This window comes from Rattus norvegicus, chromosome 1 (genome assembly GCF_036323735.1).
Source record: "Rattus norvegicus strain BN/NHsdMcwi chromosome 1, GRCr8, whole genome shotgun sequence".
NCBI classification, from domain to species: Eukaryota; Metazoa; Chordata; class Mammalia; order Rodentia; family Muridae; genus Rattus; species Rattus norvegicus.
This window is the reverse complement of record NC_086019.1, coordinates 21,186,664-21,204,049: the sequence shown is the minus strand read 5'-3', so window position 1 is coordinate 21,204,049 and position 17,386 is coordinate 21,186,664. Positions and strand designations below refer to the sequence as shown.

Here is a 17,386-nt window from a genome sequence, read left to right as displayed (position 1 = left end):
GGCTAAAATGTCATCACTTGGCACATGGCTATACACACAATTTCAATTAGAAAACCAAAAAGCTAAGCAAAACCGGGACCTGAGAAAAATTAACAGGAAACCTTGAGACAGAAGAGGAAGGGATCAGAGAAAAGTGGAAATAAATAACACTTCCCAAAATATGAGTCAAGATGAAGGCATTGAGAGAGCCTGGGAGCTCCCTCTCCCTAAAGGAAAGAAAATAATGAATTTAAAATTTGAAAAAAAGCTAATAAGATAGGCTCAATAGTTAAGGGGACTTCTTGCCATGTCCCCGTGTGTGTGTGTGTGTGTGTGTGTGTGTGTGTGTGTGTGTGTGTGTGTGTGTGTGTATGTTATGTGTGTGTGGGAAAATTCTTGTGGGGAAATGTAACCAATCAATTATTAGTCAGTCAGCGGTCTTGTTTTGGCTATGTCTATTCTAGCCCATGGGTCATTCATTTGATTATAGTCTCCTAGAAATCAGGCAGAGAGGGTTGGCTTGCTGTAGGCAGTAAGCTCATGGAAGAGACTCCACCTTTCTTGGAAAACACTTCTAAGAATAAAGAAGTGGTTTCTCACCATCCCTTTCCTGCTGCCATGGTGACTAAGAACACTACACCGCCAAACGCCACCCATCCCTGGTTCTTGTGTTAGGACAGCACAGAGAGGCTACTGGCCAAACCAAAATGGTCATGGATAAGTGAGAACATTTGGGCTATTTAAGATCACTGAGAGTTGGGGGTTCTTTGTTACTGCAATTCTGATACAAGTGAGGATAGTATTATTTTAGTATCATTTATAAAGAAATGAAACAGAAAATTTAAAACGTTGGTAAAATAGGGAGGTAGGGCTACAGTCCGAATATTCGTCCCCAAAATGTTTGTTAAAACTTAACCGTCAATGTGATCACTTTAAGAATGGGACTTTTGGGACATGACTGTCAGCAGGGCACCATGCTCTTCGGTAGGATTGGTATTCTAACAAAAGACATATCATATAGCACTTGTCCCTTCTGTCTTTTGTTCTCTGACGTGTGAGTACCTTGACAATTCAGAACAGCCTTGCCAGGCACAAAACTCCCATCACCTTCATCTTGATCCTGGCTAGCCTCTGGAATGTGAGAAATACAGTCCCATTGTTTATAAGTTACTTAGTTTGTGTATTTTGTTATAGCAGCAAGATTTGACGAAGACAAGTGGTGTCACTGGGATTAATGTTTGATCCTGCGGCTTAAAGAAATAAAGGAAATTCAGTTCATGAACCCACAAAGATTGCCTTCTGTGGCTTACTCTATACTTTCCACACTGGTGTGTAATAAAAATCACCTGATTAGAGATTGTCCTCATTTAAAGAGTCTAAACCCATTGTGGCTCAATATATGACCAAAAGTAGAGCATGAGCCTGAATCCTGCCCATGCCTGTGATTTCTCACACCACCATTAACACTTAATTGACTAGAGGTTCTAGTCCTAACTCTCAGAAGTTGTGACTTTCTGGGGAGATAACTGGCCTATGGCTTCAGGAATTGATTTGTAAAGTGTGGATCTTGGCCCTCTCTTCCTCACAGGTTTCTCAGAGTTGTGCTGATCATAAAGGATCTGCAATAAGCCATTCGTAGAATCAGTAACTTCAGCTAGGGTGGTGGGTGTGGAGGTGTGGATTATAATAAATTTATATTCACCCTTTTCTTAGGAAAGAACCTCTTTCCTTTGGTTATCTGGGATAGATGGAAAGGTTTCTAAATATGATATTTGCAATGGAATTCATTGTTCTAGGCTCCTTAAACAGTACTAAACAATAATTTAATTTTCTCTTCATGACTCAGAGCTGTTTTGCTCTGTTTTGATCTGTATATCAGCTATGACATGGATGTCTGCTGTACCCTAAGAAGTGGGTGAAAAGCCAAGATTCCAGAATGAGTTTGTATCTGGAAAGAGGAACTGGTAGCTTAGAAATAGAGAATGGGTTAAGCATGAGTGAGACTCTGGGTTCAGTCTTCAGCCCCAGCACATGTGCACTCATCTACACACACACACATACACATACACACACACACACACACACACACACATACAGACACAGACACACAGACAATGAGAGAGACAGAGAAAAACAAACAGAAAGACACACACACACACACACACACACACACACACACACACACACACACACCCCAGTAGGCAGGGCTGCACCAAGGTGGTCTATTTATCCATGCAAATAAATGTCACAGGTGTCAAGAGAAAGAGAGACTGAGTTCATCAGATCAACAGTACCCCTGGTGCTGGCTGCAGCTGCCTTTCACTGGTAAGTTCTCACTTGGGGGTGCTGATACACTGTGCTCTGGACATGTAATAACCAAATAATGATGCTACCATTGTTAGTATTAATTGCTGGATCTAGATTTTCCTTAAAATCTATCATAATTCCAATAGCTAAGACCGGAAGATCTGCCTAAATGAGTGCACTTATTCTCTGGCTGGGACCCTGGTCTGTGTAAGCAGAGAAAAGGATCCGAACAGTCGAGTTCCATTCACCTCTCTCTGTTTCTCACTGTAGATGGAATTTAACCACCTACTTCAAGCTCTTGCTGCCTTCACTCCTTGCCATGATAGACTGATATATCCTTGAACTGTGAGTCAGAGCAAACCTTTGCTCCTTAAGTTGCTTCTGTCAGAATATTTTAATCACTGAAACAGGTAAAGAAACTACTACAATCCCATGTGGCAACTTAGAGCAAGCAAGGTAGAGTTGACAGCTTTGGAAATATTTCTATTTGAGAAGGGGAGAGAGGGAGGGAGAATGTGTATGTGGTACACTCTAATTCCAGCACTCAGGAAACAGAGGCAAGCAGATCTCTGTGTTTGAGAGTAGCCTCGTTCACAGAGTAAGTCTCAGGTCAGCCAAGGCTACACTGAGAAACCCTGTCTTGAAAAACCAAACAGAAGAGGAGAAGTAAGAAGAGGGGGAGGGAGAGGAAGAGGAAGAGGAAGAGGAGGGGGGCAGGAAGAAAAGAATGGAGGAGGAGGAGGAGGAGGAGGAGGAGGAGGAGGAGGAGGAGGAGGAGGAGGAGGAGGAGGAGAATTCTGTATGGGATGGAGAGGCAACAGGATGGACTCTTTTTTTTTTTTTTTTTTTTTTTTTTTTTTTTTTTGCAGGCGCCGGGACCAATGATCACCAGCTGCCCAAGTATCAAAAAATTATGCTTCCGAAATCTCTTGATGTCGATTCCGCACGCAGAGCAATCGAGTTGCCCTGCGTGTGCCACTCACGACAGAAGCCCTTTTTTCAGGATGGACTCTTAAAAGGAAAATTCCTAAGCGCCTCCAGTAATCCAGGCATGAGGGATGAGTCAGGTAGGTAGTCATGAGGGAAAGAGAATGGAAAGAACACAGAGCTATTTAGAAGACAAAATAAGACCTTGACATTAAATACAAGTGCTCAGATAGGGGAAGTGGTCAAGATAATGCCAAGGCTTTAGTAACTGGATGGGTAAGGGCCTGGTAATTGAAATATGAACAAAAATAAGCAACTGGAGAAACTTAGTTGTGAGAGCTATTGGTCTTCATATTATTGGAGATTTTCTGTTAATTGACTATATGCATAGACACTTGGAGCAAACTATTTAAAGATAAACATGTAATGTACTGGTAAGAAAATGTGTTCCTTGATTGAGAACCAAAATAAAGATGATTTTCTCCATAAAATACAGTCTTTACAGATTGATTCTATACACTGGACTGATGAATATGACTTGGGAAATAATGCATGTTGCCTTATGGCACCCTTTGTTTTGTAACTTGAAGGAGCACTGTGGTGATAATTGGTATGGAATCCTTGCTGGCTTAGATTTTTCTGACAGGATCTCACTATGTAGCTGGCCTGGCTTGCTAGTCTCAAACTTGTGGTCATTTACTTGTAGCTTCACTTGAACTGGGATTGGATGCGTTGCCTAACATGTAATAATTGTTACTCTATTAAGACAATATCAGTAACAAAAAGACTGTTTCTAGCTGGGTATGGTAGCATATTCCTTTGATCTCAGGAGAGGCAGGAGGAGGTTCTCTATGAACTATGAATTCAAGGCCAGACTGGCCAAGCTGTAGGCCAATCAAGAGAACACAATGAGACCCTGTCTCAAGCAAAGAAAAGCAAAGCAAAGCAACAATGAAAAAGACTGCTTCCAAAACAAAAGTCTTAGGTAAATATCACCGTGATCATGAATAACATTAAAAATGCAAAAGGAAGAAAAGAGCTTATATGCAAAAGGAGAAGAATTATTCTGACCAGGCTTGTTGATTCATACTTGTTATCCTAGCCCTGGGGTGTCTGGACATGAAGATCTCAATTTGGAAGCTAGCCTGGGCTAGATGACAAGATCTTGTGTCAAAAACAAAACAAAACAAAACAAAACAAAACAAAACAAAAAAACCAAAAACCAAAAAACCAAAATTCTCACCCCTCAGTGTTACCAATTCTTTTAAGTTTAGTTTTCAAGTGACTCGCCCCTGTGACAATGAGGAAGGTTCAATAATGATTCCTATTTCCATATATATACACACACAGCGTACTGGCCCACCGTATCTAGATCAAAATACTCCTAAATATGGGCACAACCTCAGAAATCCTCCGGGATTTATGTTATGGGTAGCAGAAAAACAAGAAAGGGATTTGTGACACCTAGATAAAGGAAAGGTTAGTCATGAGCAGAGAAGAGGTGGGAAATTTTCTCATAAAGTGTAAAAATTAAGACTATGGGCCCCCATAGTCTTTCAAAACTTAAGAGCTGTCTTGTTACAGAGACTCTGGCTCTCCCCACCCAAAACCTCTCTACTGATACACAGTCTTATTTCACCCTAGAGAACATTCTCCACCAACGAATGATGTTCATGAAGAAAGAATCTATCTGCTGGCAGGTCAAGCACACAAGGCGGAGGAGAACTTGTCAGATGGTTCATCCCTTCAGGTTAAACTAGATCTTTTTGTCTTGACAAGGCACAAAGAAAAGTGGCCATGTTCCCTCCACTCATCTCAACACCTCCAGCCTTCGCACTTCATTACAGCCTTAGCCTTAGCAGCAGAACAGTCTTGTCCCTTCAGGGCAGAGCTCTCCTCTTTCTACCCTCCGCCCTGGTGCCTAACTCCCTGGCTCTGTTCCTCCCACCCATCTAGTGCTAACTTGCTGACACTTGGCTCCTTTGAAATATATTTGGAATGTGTAGAGCAGATGAGCTCTCAGTTCTATCAGATTGTCTACGAAATAATAGTCTTTCCTTATGACTTCAATTAATGACTGAATTTACTAATCTCTGAATCTTTTATAGCTCATGTGTAGTGGTTTCTTTAGAAGTTCAGTACATAGGCTGGGGAGATGCTTCATTGGTAAAGTAGAAGCCTGAGAAGCCTAGTTTGGATGCCAGCACCCATGTAAAGGCCAGGTACCAAAGCATCTGCCTGTAACATCAGTACTGAGGAATGTGAGGCACAGGGGTTTGTAGCTCATTGGCCTTCTACTCCAGCCAGTTTGTGAACCTGAGATTCAGTGGGTGGACCTGGAGAGCCATTGAGAAGACATTCACTATGTCTACAGTTGGTACACACACACACACACACACACACACACACACACACACCTGCACACACAGATATTTACACTCACCTCCAGGAAAAAAAATATATATCAAAACTATATAAAATAAAATAAAAATAGTGAGAGATAATGATTTATATAGGACTGTGAGAGAGGATGGTGAAAAGAACAAATGAGCTACATGAAGCAGTGAAATAGTCTACGGATGGACACAAAAGGAGACTCGGGAACAAGCGATGAGAATGGTTCTTGATCTCAACATCAGGCTTATGCATGTTCACATGCATGTGCACACACAGATGTGACTCTGTATGTGCAAATACACATACACACACACACATGCACACACACACACAGCCTTGGTTAGGAGCAGTCATGACATTAATCAGGGATGCCAAAACAAGGGATGCCAAAACAAGCCTATTTGTGTTGGGGAGGACAATAAGAAGACATGGTGCTAGGGAAATTTAGGTGCGACCTTGCTGAATTTGAGATGCTAATTAGATGTCAACTCAAAAAAGTCATGTGGACACTGGATGCAAAGCACGAAGCCCAGAGGGCACCACTTGGCTTCTGTAGTCTAAAGGCTCTCACTCAGGCTTCTTGATAGTTATACACATATATTTTTTTTTAACACAATTGAGACAAAGGGGTAACCAATACTAAATGAGTAACTTAAAGACAATTCCAGGGCCAAGATTCGGACAAGAATATACATTCCAGATCACAAGTATATATTTCATGTATAAAGTAGGGAGGCCCATGATAACAAGAAGAAAAACGAGAAGAGGAAGAGGAGAAAGACAAGGAGACAAGGGCTTGCAGGATAGCTTAGCAGGTAAATGTGCTTGCTATACAAGTCCAGTAACTGGAGCTTGAGTCTCTGACCTGATGTGAATGTGGAAGGAGAACCCTGGCTTCACAAGATGGTCCATTATTTCTGAAATGTACACTGTGCTATATGCACTGTCTCCCACACATGCAATAATAAAAGGAAAAGGAAAGGGAGGAAGGAAGCATTTACATGACTTCAATGTAAATGCAATGTAAATTCAAAGCGGTAGGAACTTTTACAGGGACAGGCTCTTTTTAGCCAAGGTCATAGAGAGTGTCCTGGTAAATTAATTATTCACAGAACAACCTGAGGACACAGCACCCCACTGGTGAAGGTTTGGCCAGCGTGAATCTGAGATTAACCTGACATCAGAAATGCTCACCCCAAGATACATTCTATAAAGAAGTCATTTGAGTTTGAGAGGTCAAGGTGGACAAAATGTTTCAGACATTGAAGTGACAGTGAAGGGACAGTGAAGTGACCATTAAATGGCCCTAGGCTGGATATTTTCATTACAAATGACTTTTTAGTGGGACAACCAGTAAAACTCAAGTCGAATCGAGGATTACATGATACCAAAGCCCCAATGTGAGTGTTTTAAATCTGACGGTTATATTTTAGTTCAGTAGAAAATTTCTCTGCAGGAAACCTTTCTCTACAAGGGCAAGCTGCTTTCAAGTTTCAAGAGAAAGCTCTTGTTTAGGAAAACATCTTTTCACCATATTTGCAAAGTGTGTGGAAGTATGACTTAAAAATACCAGTTTAGATAAATGCCAAGAATTACACCCATCTATTCATCCCTATGTGGCAACTACTGATTCTGAACAAACTCCCAGTGTCAGATGCCATCTTGATTCTCTATAACCCCAGCACTGGAAATGCAGACAGAATATCTCTGAAACAGCTTGGCCTATCTGAATCAGCAGGCTCCAGTATTAGTGAGAAATCCAGTCTTAAAGGATAACATGGGGGTGAGGGTGGGATAGCTTGGCGGTAGAGTCCTTGCTTGTTCTGCATGAGGACCTGTGTTCAGTCACTAGTACATAGAAATGAAATTCATCTTACAAAGAGCAAAGTATTCCTAGGGCTGGAGAAATGGCTCAGCAGTTAAGAATGCTTGACGCTCTTCCGGAAGATGCCAGTTTGGTTCTCAGCACCCAGTTTGGGTAGCTGGCAATCACTTCTAACTCCAGCTCCATAATTTCTTCTTCTGGTTGCTATGAGTGCCAACACACACACACACACACACACACACACACACACACACACAAACACAAACACAGGCACACAAACGTGCACACATGCATGCACAGATACACATGCACACATGCACATACACAGGTATATATGCACACACAATAAACGAACAATTAAGATAGTGTTTAAAAGCACCTGATATGACCTCCACCTTCCACACATATGTGTACATCATACACACATATGAACCTCTGTATACTTGTGCACATATGCATGTATACACACGAACACACACACATATATATGCATATACCACATGCAAATGTATGCATATATGCACACACATAAAATGGAAAAGTTAATGGCATATTGTTCCCCAGATTTTCAAAATCTGTTGGAGCTTCTGATGGCCTTTTAGCACAGTCTTCCTGCAAAGTTTCACATCTGTAAGGTGAGAACAAAGCAGTGAAGCCTGTACCGAGCCTCCTGCCCCTCTCTCCCCATCCCTCTCTCTATTGTCTGGATTCCCACTCTCATGGAGATCACCGAGACTCTGAAGACAAAAACACAGAAGTGTCCTCCCAGGAGATAAGATGAAGTTCAACCTCACAACTTCACCAGAACATAATTAGTTTTGTTTTAAAATACATGATTTTCAAGCTAGCATTTTAAGAAAATGCAATGTGCAAATTCTGCTATTACAGTTATTGTCTACACTGCAACCAGTGGAAGAGAATCTCTAACAATTAAAAATGAATTCTATACATTCCTGGTCTTTGGAAGTTACAACCAACTTTTAGAACATGAGGTGCTGTTTTCTCTTCAAGACTGAATTATTCCTATAGCTGTTATGGAGAGGAAAGAGAGAGGGAAAGGAGGAGGGAGGAGGGGAACTTACCATAAAGAAAACGGTCTCATAGATCACACACATTCTCTGAAATTAATTCTGGCTTCTTAAATGCTAGACCACCGGCTTAGTTTTTTTTTAAGTCAAGCCACCTGCTAGTCAAGAGCTATAAAAATACTTTGTATTAAAGGAATGACAGGGGGGAAAAAAATCCAATCTGTCTGAAGAACTTGTTCATTAAGTCTTTGAACTTCAGCCAACTCTGCCATGGAGAAGAGGGAAATATATTACTAAAGAGAACTGAGAGAAGACAGCACCCCTATACTGGACCCCCCAGAAGCCAGTCTGATCCCAGGTAAGCCTTTGCAAAGTTGGGCAGGGCCGAGTTCTCTAATCTATTCTGAAATCACATTGTGAAAACATGTCTGCCTTCATAAGAACAAAAACCAAACATTGAACATTCTCATGTGCCAAGGGAGCCTGCTAGTTCAGAGAGTGAAATGCAAACAACCACTTAAACCTAAGTACTAAAATTCAAAAATAAACTTTGAGGGTGTCAGTTTATGGCTTATGGGGAGCAGATGTCAAGACAGAATTAGAAATGGAGGATTATTATTATGGAGGGAAACACCAGTGGTCAGCTGGCCAACTAGAAAAGTCAGCCCGAGGGACAACTGTCAGGCCACACCATGCACTGTCACTATCTGGAAGCATTTCAGGGACAATGTGGCCCATGAGAACATGCTGGTGGATCACATGATGTGGTACCTACAGGCTGACGACCAGCAGGTCCCATAGAATGTTTTGAGTTGGGTCTCCAGCAAAAGAGTTAACACAGAGATGAGCTAACAACTTAGTTCTACAAAAGCAAACAGGGCTGAGGGTGGGAAACCAGGAGCAGTAAGGCCAGATGCAGCCTCTTAAATCTGTTTCAGAGAATAGATTTCCAGGCTGCTGAGTTGAGCTCCCCACATGTGACCCTTCCTGTGCCCTATCTGTTTCTCACATGTTACTTGTCATCTTGCTTGGGAGACAAATTAGTTTTCTACTTGGTTGATCTCCCTTTAGATTGGGGACAACTTGAAGGCCACATCCTACTGTTCATCTGTGAATGTATTGTGGCACCTGTCTGTGATTTAAGTGCAGGAGGTTTATGGCTCTGACAATCAAGTGTCTTTGCATGAGCACAGATGTGAAGGGACTTGAGTAAGGGGTGCTAAAGTACTAAGATAATTACTCCCAAGAGAGTTTATTGAGACAACAAACTCTTTGAATCACGCTGGTTATCATCTTAATTCCCTCTTTTAAACTTGCACAATGTAGACGAAATACAGCCCCCAACCATCAACCATCTTGCTGTAGCAAGATCCTTGTCCAAAGCACAAGCTGTTTACTAGCCCTACTGGCCAGCAAGTGTGACGTTTCACAATCTAGCTTCTTGACTACAATGTGAACCATAGTTCTGGATGGACGGAGTCAGAGGGTTGGACTTCTTCCTCCTGGTGTTGCTTCTACTGCTATGTTTCAGAAACTACTACAAACAGATTTAGGTGTTTTCAGATCCAAAGTCAAGTAGCCCCCCACCCCCATGAGATCATCCACACTGATTTATACGGAACTTTGAGACTTGTAGACCACAATAATTCTAAAGGCCATCCCACTATGCAATGAAGTTTTCACTCTCTCTGTAAGATAAAAGGGAAGGGGGGGAGACAGATGCTTTATCAAAATCAAGGATGCTGTGCTCAAGACTGAGTACCAGGCTCCAAACTCTTTATGGCTTATTTTAACACTTAATAGAGAGCCAAATATGAAAAATAGCCTTTCATGAGCTAAGACACAGGGATAGTCATGGCGAAGTATTCTTTCTAAGATTTTAATCTTAAGGGTAAGAAGAAAGATCGTTAGTTGAGCTAAATACTCGCTGAAAAAGAGGAGTTTGTATGTTTAAGCAAAAATTTAGGTTTAAGCAATAAAGCCGGAAAAGTAAAATCAAATGAATGCAAAGTTTTGTTCGTAATTAAAGACATTATACACAGTTGTAGAGATTACAACTTTGAGCCTGGAAAAGGAACAAGACAGAGACTAAGGTAGAATTGGTGACATAGAAAGGATAATCTCAAGTTTAAGGCCTCAAATTAAAAGTAAAACTTAGGGCTAGCTTAGCAGTAGACTGCTTGCCCAGAGTGTTCATGGTTCGGGATTTAATCTCCAGTTCAGAAATAAATAAATAAATAAATAAATAAATAAATAAATAAATAAATAAATAACAGTGACGACATATAGTGATAAAAGTATTCTCTTATTCAGCATATCTAAATAAAAATGGTATATAAAACCTACAATCCATTAGTCTATCTAAACATCTCTCAGAATTCTTAAGTACTTAAACCTACAGGAACTTTTTAAAGATTATATGTATAAGAGATGCTTGAATGATCTTTTCAACCCTAAGGAATCCTAACGGCTGAGTTCGCTGGTCAGTGAGCTTGCACTGTTTGTTGTTTCAATGACCTATGGGTAATAAATGACTTTCCAAGGCTGCATTTAGCACATACACTGGAAACCCATGTGAGACCAGCAAATGCTTCTCGACGTGTGTGTTACACTGCACACACAAGCAAGGATCAGGACTGAAAGCAGAGAGGAGATACACACAAAGGCTTCAAAATCATGGCGAGGGTCTGGTTTTCAGTGGATTAGTGATCAACATAGACTTCAATACAGTTTACATTCCTTCTGTATATTTATAGTACAATCTGTGTATTTTTTTTTAAAAAATCAAATCTAAACAAGACAGACAGCCTTGGCTATGCTATGCCATGGAAAGGTGCCAAAGGGAAATGTTAGACACAGAAGATTTGAAAGCATGTGGTTCTGATGGAGCCTGTCCTGGGACTATTAATGGCCTCCTCCAGTATAAACTTACTTTGAAAAAATGACCATGTTTTCCTAGAAGTTACTGAATGAGCAAAGATAAAGAAGAGTTCATGTTGGTTTAATGTAAATAATGTTTCTGGAGGCTCTAAGCAAATGTTTTGCTCTAAGCAAAACCAGCCTAGAACAATGCTTATTGTGAATGGAATGCATGGAGAAGCCACCACCCAGTGAGGGGTAAATGGTGCATAAGGGCATCTGTCATCTGGGCTGAGCATGGTAGTGAGCTAGGGCACCTAGGGACAACATTGGACCCAGGTCACGGTGGAGGCTACAACAGAAAGCACACACTGGCTCCCAACTGTGTATTATGGCAGGAGTCCATGACGTCCCACTGTTTTCTTCTGCAGCCCAAGTAGCCCAGGTTCATCTGGAGAGCTAAGTGACTAAGACCAAACACGTGAATACGTGGGATTTCCCATCCTCTCTTCGAATACTTCTTGTAAAAATGAACTCAAGGAGAGGGCAAAGCAGAGCTGTTTTAGGAGACATAAGAAGAGCAGTCCCTGCACACTTCTGAAGTAATGATCCAATAAAATCCCACACATACATCGCTGCCTTTCTGCTTTAAAATACATGCTCTCAAGGATGATATTTTATCCCAATTCTGTAGTTTTAAACAGATATCTTGCTTCCTTGGGTGATACTGTGATTATATAAATCATTATTTCCAATTATAGAATGTCAAGGTCCACCAATGAGCCTTGGGCTCTCCTGAAAGCTTAGCTGGTGTGCACAGAAGCAGAGAGAAGGAATTAGCTACGCTGTTCATAGTCTGCAGTAGGTTAAATTGCCGATACTTCATATGGAAAGTGGTCAGACAGCAGATATTTCACATGGATAGATCTAATAGGTCAAAAATCATCATCTATGGGTTAGAAACACAGCAAATAATCACAGCACTCTCACTGAACAGTGAACTCAACAATTAAGACTCAGTAAGGTTGGAAAGAGCACCCACCCATGGATGTCTTATAATGATGATCTTTAAAAAGTTCCCATGTAGGTTTATCTAAAGAAGGTTTACCTGTCCGTTTCATTCTCAACTGAGGCTCCACTTCCAGCACGATCCTGAAGTCTCTCCCTCCGATGCACGGTGGTTCAACTTTTGCTCCGTGAAAGTTGTTGTTTCTTTCACCTTAATGCTTTCGTAATTTGAATTGGACTAGGTACCTATATTTTTAATTGCCTATGTAGCTGAGTATGGCCTGAAACCCAGAGTGATCCTCCTGTCTCAGTCTCTTGCTAAGAATACATGCATAAGCTACCAACCATATCCAACTGATTATTATGATTTGCTTTGTGTTCTGTGGTATCTGTGTGGAGATGGGTGATGGGAAAACCATACAAATACACAGGGCAGAGACCTGGGGTTGGAACTTTATATAGAGTTTAGGCTCCAAGAGATTAGCCATATAGCCAGCTAGGAACCAGATCAGTGGAAGAGGGCTTGCTTAGTATGTGTGAGACCTTGGGTTCAATCCCCAACCTGATATAAAGGAGAAGGCTAATCTTGCCAAGAGGTAGCAAGAAAGCTTTGGTCATTGTCTCAGTACCATGACAAAGAAGCTGATCTTTGTGAGGAGTTTGAAGATCTTGTGCAGAGAAAAGCCACATTAAATGTTCTATAAGTCTAAATGTCATAGGAAAGTAAAATAAAAATATGTCTCCTTATCTAATGAAATCTGTAGAAACACAGGGCACCCACAAATACCTGTAGAAACTGATGTAACTCAGGGTTTACAGAAGACAAGATCTGCCAAAGAGGAGCTCCTGGTTAGTAAGAAAAAGAAGCATCATCACTAAATAGTCACTATGACAGTCAGAAGAATCCCCAAATAGTAGGACTCACAACCCAAGGACTGAGGAAAAACCAGTAGGAAGGTAACTTTGAAAACAAATGATGAATTAACAAAGAAGTTCAAGAAGAACTGCTGTGTGAGGGAGGCTGCCCCTCACTATTAATGATAGTCTGCTGTACTTGCAGACAGGAGCCTAGCACAACCATCATCGGAAAGGTTTCACCCAGCAATGGATGGAAACAGATACAGAGACCAAACATTAGGAAGAGCTTAGGGAATCCTGCTGAAGAGAGAGAGGAAGGACTGTAAGAATCAGAGAGGTCAAGGATACCACAAGGAAACCCAAAGGATCAACTAACCTGGGTTTATAGGGGCCCACATAGACAAACCACCAACCAGAGAGCATGTGTGGGACTGACCTATGACCTCTCCAGGAATGTAACAGTTGTGCAGTTTGGTTTTCTTCTAAGACTCTTAACATTGGGAGCAGGGGCTGTCTCTGACTCAAATGCCTGGCTTTGATATCCTTTCCTCTAACTGGGGTGCCTCATCTACTCTCAATAGGAGATGTACCTAATTTTATTACAACTTGATATGCCAAGGATGATATGATACACGTGGACGGCCTCCCCTTTTCTGAAGAGTAAGGGAGGAGGAATGGGTAGGGGTAGGGTGGGGAGGGTAGGTGAGGGAAAAATGATTGGGGGGAGTCATCAGTCAGGGTGTAAAGCAAGTAAATGCATTGATGATGATGATGATGATGAAGAGGAAGAAGAGGAGGAGGAGGAAGGAGGAGGAGGAGGAAGAAGAAGAAGAGGAGGAGGAAGAAGAGGAGGAGGAAGAAGAAGAGAAGGAGGAGGAGGAGGAAGAGGAAGAGGAGGAGGAAGAAAGAAGAAGAAGAAGAAGAAGAAGAAGAAGAAGAAGAAGAAGAAGAAGAAGAAGAAGAAGAAGAAGAAGAAGAAGAAAACATACGATGGGATGCTTGCAAAAAGAAGGGGGCTATTGAAAGAGACCTTGCAGAAGGAAATGAGAGCAGTAGACTGTAATGTGTGTGGCTTGGTGGAACTTCAGAGTCTTCACTGCTGGAGATAAGTGTGACTGGAAGATATTTCTGAGTGACATATGAAGAGCCAAGCATTGGCAATGAGAAAGGGCATGTTGCATAGGGCTAAAGGACCCAAATGACCTCTCTAGATAGCCTCCTTCTAGAAGAAACTATTGACAAATTTGGAGAGAGTGAATTCAGAGGAATTGTGCCTGGAACTTCCACAGCTGGTGAAAAAGAATCAATCAAGTCGGTAAGGTAAACTATGTCCCAAGTACAGATAAGAAAGAGAGGGAAGAGGAAATGGGAGGGGACTGAGGAAGATGACAGAGAGAAAGGGGAAAGAATAGAAGAACTATTCTTTCACACCATATAGTGAAGCCAAAAGCACAAGGAGAATAGGCAGGAATAGGAAAGCTAAAGACCAGGGGACACGTTTATTGTTGTTGTTGTTGTTGTTGTTGTTGTTGGTGGTGGTGGTGGTGGTGGGCTTTGTTTGTGATTCAAGCAGGGTTTCTCTGGCCTTTACTCTAAGATCCACCTGCCTCTGCCTCCCAAGTGAATGTGTATGCAACCACTGCCCAGCAAACAAGTTTGAGAATAGACTTCTTAAAATAAACAAAGACAGAAGTAAAGGGAGCAAGGTCTCCATGAAAGGGTAGGAAATACTAAATAATTAAGTATAGCCTACTCATTTGAGGGTTGGGGGCAAGGGAAATGGCATTTGCCTCACACCTCCTCAATAAGACAACTACAAAAGAATATAAGGCACTAAGAAGGAAACTGAGTCAGGAAAGAAAAGAGAGAGCTATATGAAGCAAGAAGAAGCTGACATGATAACAAGTCACTAGCAATAGAAATGGTTTATTAAAGTAGGAGATGTGATTGATGGTGAAGTTCTAAAGAAAATGAAAGAGGGCAGGAACATGCTAGGCAATAATAATGAAAGAAAAGAGTGGGATAAATGGAATTAAATTTCTTTTTTTTTATTAACTTGAGTATTTCTTATATATATTTCGAGTGTTATTCCCTTTCCCGGTTTCCGGGCAAACATACCCCTTCCCCTCCCCTTCCTTATGGGTGTTCCCCTCCCAACCCTCCCCCCATTGCCGCCCTCCCCCCAACAGTCTAGTTCACTGGGGGTTCAGTCTTAGCAGGACCCAGGGCTTCCCCTTCCACTGGTGCTCTTACTAGGATATTCATTGCTACCTATGAGGTCAGAGTCCAGGGTCAGTCCATGTATAGTCTTTAGGTAGTGGCTTAGTCCCTGGAAGCTCTGGTTGCTTGGCATTGTTGTACATAGGGGGTTTCGAGCCCCTTCAAGCTCTTCCAGTTCTTTCTCTGATTCCTTCAACGGGGGTCCTATTCTCAATTCAGTGGTTTGCTGCTGGCATACGCCTCTGTGTTTGCTGTGGAATTAAATTTCTATAAGATCCTTTTGTATTATTTAAATAAAATATTAGTTAATGGCACCATCAAATGCTCTTACTGTTAGGATGCTTAGTTTATGATATATGTTTAAAGATAACCACTCAAATAGAAACACAATAATGTTTTAAGTTATATCATAATGAAAATATGTAATTTTCAAAGCATTAGAAGGAAAAGCTTAAAAACCAAGAAGTTGCCAAAGTGGTGTCAGCATACAAAAGGGCCAGTAAAAAGAAAAAAGAAAAGAAAAATGATGGTAGAAACAAATCAATGTATCAGTAATCCTTACTAGCCAAAGAGGTTGCATTTAGTCAGAGTTTCCAAAAGCACAAACTTAAAACATGATTAATATAAAACGAGAAATGGGAAAAAATCTAAAGTTTTGTATTAGCTTTATACAAAATAAACTTAAGGAATGAAGACATTATTAAGGTTGAAAGGGTAATTATAAAACAGCGACAATTTAACACTGTAGTATAACACAGGGAAAAAAAACCTGTGTTCAACCAATACAAGAGGCTCACAATGCAGAAAGCAGCAACGAGCTGTAGAACAAAGTTTGATCCTTTCTCCCGGGAGTGTAAGTTCCATATTTGCAATAATTAGTAAGTGTGGCGTAATCACCACTCTACTTGGAGATGGAAACGACAGGAAGTTTCTATGTGCGTGTGAGAAGACATGGTCTATTGCACTACAATTTTGGTGCAGAGAATTTAAAGTTATTAGTGTTCTCGTTGTGTTTCTGTTGTGATAAAGCACTCAGGCTGAAATTATCCTAGGGAAGAAGAGGGTTTGTTTGGCTTACACTTCCAGGCCAAGGACGGTCACTGAAGAAGGTCAGGATAGGAACTTAAGCAGGGACTGAAGTAGAAACTGGATGCTGCTTGCTGGCTCACTCAGGCTCACTCTTGACTTTTTTATACAACTCATGACCACTTGCCTATAGACATGGCTGCCTATGGTGGGCTGTGCTCGCCTACATCAATGCAAACTAAGACGATCCCCCAATGGTGACGCCCATGGACCAACTTCAACTGAGACTCCCCTTGTAGGTAACTATTAGCTGTAAGTCAAGTTGACAGTTGACACTATCCAAGATAATCAGGTTGAGTGATGTAATTGCCTAATCCCATTCAGCAGTCTAGTCACCCAGGGATGCAGGAGTCTGTCTCATTAATTTACAAGAAATAACATTTTGTGAAAAAGCAAGACAGGAGAATATGGAATAGAAATATATTCATGTAAATTTTAAATTATGCAGAACAATTCTCATAATAACATTATCTGCAGACATATCAAGAAAAACGTACCAGTTATGTCTGAGGAGGGAAGGTGAATCACAGTGTGAGAGGAAGGACCTAGAATAGTATGTTTTTATTTAAAGAAGATATGAAAATATTAAATCTGAGTGCTTCCAAATCGACTTATTTTTGTCCAACTGGAAGTTTCCACTATCCAAGTAGATGTTAATAGATTGGAAAACATATAGAAATCCCACTCTTGTTAAATGTTACAAAAGGAACTGTGTCTCATCAGACTACAATAATCCTGAATTTGTAAATATTACATGCATATATACGACTTTATATAGCTAGTTTTGTGTATTTAATAACAGGAAAGATATACAACCACTGGAGGATATAGCTCAGTGGAAAAACACTTAACCGGCCTCCAGGAAGTCCTGTGTTCATTCTCTGTTAGTGCT

At 41.0% G+C, this 17,386-nt stretch overlaps 1 protein-coding gene and 1 non-coding gene across 10 annotated transcripts in view; both read right to left on the bottom strand.

Annotated features, from left to right (window-relative positions):
• Nucleotides 1–17,386, bottom strand: part of Tmem200a (transmembrane protein 200A) — a 99,523-nt gene that overhangs the window by 37,973 nt on the left and 44,164 nt on the right. The window contains exon 1 of one of the 9 annotated variants that reach the window (XM_063270505.1): nucleotides 12,431–15,219. The exons of the other annotated variants lie outside the window; for them this stretch is intronic. The gene's annotated coding sequence lies outside the window, so the exon portion shown is untranslated. Of the gene's footprint in view, nucleotides 1–12,430; nucleotides 15,220–17,386 lie in introns of those variants that run through there. 9 annotated transcript variants of the gene reach the window in all.
• Nucleotides 3,152–3,285, bottom strand: Rnu11-3 (RNA, U11 small nuclear 3). Its single transcript, XR_005500157.1, has one exon. It is a non-coding gene; the product is annotated as a U11 spliceosomal RNA (small nuclear RNA).